Source organism: Myzus persicae, unplaced genomic scaffold, assembly GCF_001856785.1.
Source record: "Myzus persicae strain clone G006 unplaced genomic scaffold, MPER_G0061.0, whole genome shotgun sequence".
Lineage (NCBI taxonomy): Eukaryota > Metazoa > Arthropoda > Insecta > Hemiptera > Aphididae > Myzus > Myzus persicae.
The window spans coordinates 342,346-348,466 of record NW_019101013.1 but is presented as its reverse complement, the minus strand read 5'-3'; positions in this window follow the sequence as shown (position 1 = coordinate 348,466).

The following is a 6,121-nucleotide window of genomic DNA, read 5'->3' as shown; positions in this document are numbered from 1 at the left end:
GGTTAGGTTAGGTTAAATTAGGCTAACTTAGCCTTTTTTTTTTTTTTTTTTCGATACCATTAAAAAAAAAAAAAAAAAAGGCTAACCTAACCTAACCTGACTGCCGACCGGTGTGTAATCCGGTGTGTTTGGACGTTTGGTTATGACAGCGAGGCTAATTTTTAGAAATTGAAACATTTGAAACCATAGTACCTAATAACTAATAAGTAATACCACAGGAATGTTTTTAACCATAACTAATAAATTGTTCTATATGCAGTAGCGTCTCTGAAGGATTGTCCCATTTTACAGCTTAGGTATAAATGTGAGGTTAAGAGGGACTAAATTAGAATCAAAAATGTAAAAACTTAAAAATTACAACCATAATGAGTAGAAAAATAAAATTTCTTATAAAAATAACTTTGTTTTGTGATGACTTGAAACTATGCAAAAAATTCAACTTTTCGAGGTAATAAGTGAGTACGGTCATAATAATCACGCTATAAACCTATAATATATATATATACATACGCACTACCGCCTGTAATAATTTAGTGGGTACCTAATAATATGTTACTAACACTAGGCAGCATTTATTATCTATTCGAAATGACGGAACAATCAATAGATAAGTTTATATTAGTGTCAACAAATAAGTTATCTCGGAGAGATAATACATTAAGACAATGACACTATTATCATTTTATATTATGAGGTATACCTTATTGGCTTATTACCTTATAAGGGTAAAAATATCGTCAGTCAATCTATTTTCTTAAATTAACAACATGGTAATTATTACAGAAATACAACTAACGACAGACGATACTACGAGTACCTACACAATAAGGCATAGGTATCTAAGATATAACGTTGCCTATTCCATAGTTAGAATCTACATAAATTTATGATGGGAGTAATATCTAATAATAATATGTAGACCGTTGATTAAATCATGAGTTTTCATTTTTATCACAACTACAAAATTGTAGAACTTAAGTTTACTTAAGTAAAAAAAACTAGGTATATTATTATTGTGGTTTATCGTTTATTAGACAAAACATAAGAATATTTTTGAAGATACAAATAAATTAAATAGAATGCATTATTATGAGTACAGCATATTAACAACTCGACGATTACTGATAAGTGTAACCTATTTTCGGGGCTTGAGTACCTACCTGTCATAATAGGTGCAAGTGTTTTAAAACCGTTTCCTTATCATATATTATAGGCATTATAAATCAGGCACTCCACTACTCCAGTAAACTGAAATATTGTTTATAATAGTTAAATATTATGTCATACGTGATATATTTATATTACTTATTTGTTTTTATACATATTGTATTCCAAACGATAAGCATAATAAATCATCCTGTGTAAGTATTATATACATGGGTACCAGAAGCGTAAATTTTATAGCAGTTCTCGATCGCCTTGGTGGTTTTTTTTTACGCTCATATTTCCGTTTATAATTATTAACTTCTATCAACAGATATTGTAATCTTGTTTGAATACTTTATTGTTAATCTCGTCGTTACACTGATGATCATATTATATTTTATATACAGGATGTAACAAAAAAGCCTGACAAATAAAATAACTTTTATTCGAATCAATATACTCTGTTCCCATCTATACTATTTATTATTTTCATTTTTTAGTACTGGAAAAAATTCAAAATAACTAATTTGTAAATATATTTCATAGAAAAATGTTGATTGTAAATACATTTATTTAAATTATGTAGTTTATTTATTAAAATTTTTTGAAATCTCATTATGTTTGTTAGGTAAGTAAAGTTTATACAGTAATTGTAAAAGGCAATTTTAAATTCAAAAAGTATGAATTTTTTTTAAATATTTTAAGACAACCTTTAATCAAGTAGTTACTTGATAAAATACTTATAAATATTTTTTCCTTTATTACTTTTCAAACTAATGAGGGTCTTACTTGAAAATTTTGAAAAATTTATCTTAAACACTTGTTTTAGGTCTTAGATTAAATGTTTTTACAGTAAACATTTTTCTAAAAACCATATTTTTAAGCTAATACAGCATAAAAAATAAAAATAAAAATGTTTGAATATAAATAAGAACAAAAGTTATTTCATTTGTCAGGTCTTTCTGTTATACCCTGTACATAAATATATTGTACCAAACTACAGGAGAAATAAAAATCACTAAATCACTATAGATAGTATTCCGAGGGGTGTGAATAATTGTGATCGTGTTCCTTGAAAATAAAATTGGTTTTTGTTTTTCCTGTTTAGGAGTAATATAAAATGCACCTATACCTAATATTAATTGTTATAGTTTAAGAATCACATTTATAAAGATAAAGGTGGTCGGACAAAAAATCCTGAAACATTCTGCAATAAACTTAATATTATTGACGATAAGCTGCTAGCAGATATTCTGGTGGGAGAGAGCTTGAGATTATTTTGGGCTAGTCCACTTCCATCTATTTCCGCCACTTCACTAATTCTAACTATAAAATCCTGCAAAACGGGGATGGAACGGCATCCCATTGAAATATTATGTGATCATAAGTTCAACATACAGAGTAGGTACATCACTACACCAGGACAAGTTGTACGTCATTTTTGACTGGGCAAGTGACTAACCAACGTTAGGTAATAATTTATAATTGTATATTATAATAGACTTAAAAATACAAAAATAGAACTATACTACCAATTAATTTTGTTGTATTTTATTATGTAATTTAAACATTTGATTTATACAATTAAATGCATTATTACAATTAATTATAAAACGTACTATTTACCTTGTATTTTATGGCTTGAACATGTTTTTGAGTGCATTTTTTTAATCTTTTTTAGGTCATCCTTGCATTTTTTTATGTAATTATTATTTAATGTTTTTTTAGGTTATCAACTCCCTTGCTCTAATAAATAATAATAAGTATTAAGTAATAATTGATAAGTGGTAATTAACGGAATAATTTATCCAAGCAATTAACATAAAAAACTTCAAAGTGCAAATTTTCTAACCACGAGTAATTATTATGTACTTCGATTATTGATTAGATATTTTTAAATTCCTTTTTCAAAGTTTCTAACAGCGCTATGAGAGTATTAAGAAAAAAACGTTTGTTTATCCTTAGGAAAAATCTCTATAAATCTTGTTAGGTCAACTATTATTTAATTGATGTGCTCAATACATATTTTTGTAACGTATTTTATTTATATATTATTATCCTTTATAGTGAGTTATTAATTATTATATAATATAAATAATAATACATAATATGTTGTACCTATATGACATTTTTTACAGCATTTATTTTGATGGTTTTGAATGCGATTTTGCCTGGCTGTATGTCTTAAAGTTGTCTGTAATGTCATAACAGTTCACGGCCCTTCTAATAAGTAATCACTAATAAAAGGTCAAAGATACGATTATACACTGAGATTAATAATACAAATGTATTTTTTTTATTACATAATATAACAACAAAATGAGGTGATCCTGCATGTCATGTTCATTCATGTTATAATATTATTATTATTTATTAGGTGTGTGTATTAGGCGTGGTTAATCATCTATACCTACACGGCTACACATTTCTGCAGTGATTCTATGTTTAATATGATTTAGGGCAAGTCATAGGGTTTTGAGAATACCTTATCAAACAAAATAGATATGTAGGCTGGCAGTGTTCTACCTGGTTTATATATAGCCTATTTCATAGTGGATTTTTTAGATAAGAGTTCTCACGGTAAGGTGTACCTGCAGGGATCCCGCTGTGGATCCGTAATTTACGTTAAAACATAAAAATAAATGACTAAACGTTGTCTTTTTATTTTAATGTATTCAATTAACAATTTACAATTTTTACTATTCAATAGGTCCAATAATCTAATTATTCTATTCACCCTGAAAAAAAGTATTTTTTGAAGAATAAACACTATGCACACCGAAAGAGATCACATATTGGGTCGTTTTGCCTAGTGGTTCGACGCCCATAATAATATTTCTTATTACGTAGTACAGTGGTGTATTTAATGAGGGGAGGGGAGGACCGAGGGTTCCCGAGCCCCTTCCCCATCAGAACCAAAATAACCTAACCAAATTAAACTCCCTTCTGAAAACGTCTAGGTACTATACTTAGAGTACTTAGTATTACTTACTTACACCTCGCCCCGACAAAATTTTTAAAATACTCCACTGAAATAGTAGGCATAATGCGTTACAATGTAAATGTAATAATTAATAAATTAAATATATATTATATTATTTAAGGATCATTTTCATTTTCTACACATATTGATGAATCATTTGTCTGACAATAATACGATAGGGCTGTGAAAAGATTGTGCAATATTACACAGTAATTAATATAGGTATATAATAAGTGTAGATAATAATAATAATAATGGGTAAACGATTCGTAATTATTTAAAATTAACATTATGTGATAAAAAATAGATTGGTTTCATGTAAACTCAAGGCCGTTATTCAGAGCAGAAGACAAAATAATTCTATTTGGTTGACGGTTGTTGTTTTTATCGTATCATGTGCCTATATTATATATATTATACAACTTAAATTGCCCATCTACGACATTTTATAAAATTGAAATTATGTCAGACGGTAGGTACCTATCTACTTAGTACTTATTTATATTATTTGCATAAATGGGGCCGATGGAATGGGTTGTTTCTACACCAAAAACACCAACCCCCCTTTCTACACCACTGCGGTCATCGTCACTGTCCGTAGACGGCTAGAATGCTAGATCTATTTGAGGACGAAGGATATAATTTAGTTCTAACTATACAGCTAGGTACCTACAGTGCCAAATCCTCATAAATTGTAATATCGATTTCGATGGTGATGTTCTAAACGGGCAGTCGAGTTTCTATAGCTTCAGCAGTTCAGCGTCAAGCAACAACATTTTCTTTTTATATTACCTATAGGCTATAGAATTTTTATGCACAATAAATCTATGGCGAGTACCTATGCCTAGGAAGTTTTCACCCTAGAAAACCGGCGTGTAACTACAGCAACACTAGGTGCTTACGGTATTATCTATACCAACTTTATGATTTAGATTTCTTCAAAATATTTTGTCGTATGATTCTATTTCATACTTGATAATATTAATTTGGAGATTGCTGACTACAATAGAGTGTGTAAAGCCCATCACATGTTATACTTAAACATTAGAACTACCCATACTGGTTGTTCGCCTGTACGTATGACAATAACTAGGTACGGTGCCTAACCTAACCTAAGGTACCTATATCACAATTTATTTACACTCATTGCAGGTTCCTAACTTCATAACCTCTGTTTTTATAATTATTATAAGCAATTGTAAATCCCTAAACCGGCTAAACCATTGTGAAAATTTATCTTATATAGTTATAGTACCTACCTACTAATACTTAACAGTAGGCATAATGCATTGATAAGTAGTTAGGTACATACCTACCTAATATTATTAATAATATATATCTACTATTATAATACTTTAATACTTGCCCACTTTAATTGTAGTAAGTAATTACCTATTGCCTTTGCCTAAGTATATGGACGCATGTAAACTCTGCCACAAGCACATTTTTTTAGTGTAAACTCCACCAGGAAAAAAAACAGGTAAAATTGGGTTCATGTAAACTTTGTCAGTGAAGAAAATCAATCCACAGTATACAATTAATATATACGACAGATATCATATAGGTACATATTATTAAAATATCCCGAAAAATATACAAAAATTAATAAAAATAATAATTGTCAAAACAAAGAATAATGGAATTATTTGCGGTTGTAATTTAAAAGAATAAGTAATAAACTAAAAACTAATAAGTATTCAAGTTTATACACTGCAAATTGTATGTATCATACAGTGAATTATTGGTAGACCTTAAGACTGGTGCAGAAATCAAAACATAAAATATGTTGGTAGAGCAAAACTGCAAAAGGCAAAACCTATATGAAATCAGCAGCTAAAAGAAGAATGGAGGAGATCTATAAACTCAAATAGCCAATTTTAAGCTTTTCACTAGGATATTAGAGGACAGTACATAATGTAAGAACATATTTGTCAAAGGATAATTGCTTGTTGGTAATAAAATAAAGTAAGAATTTTTTTTATAGTTAATAAT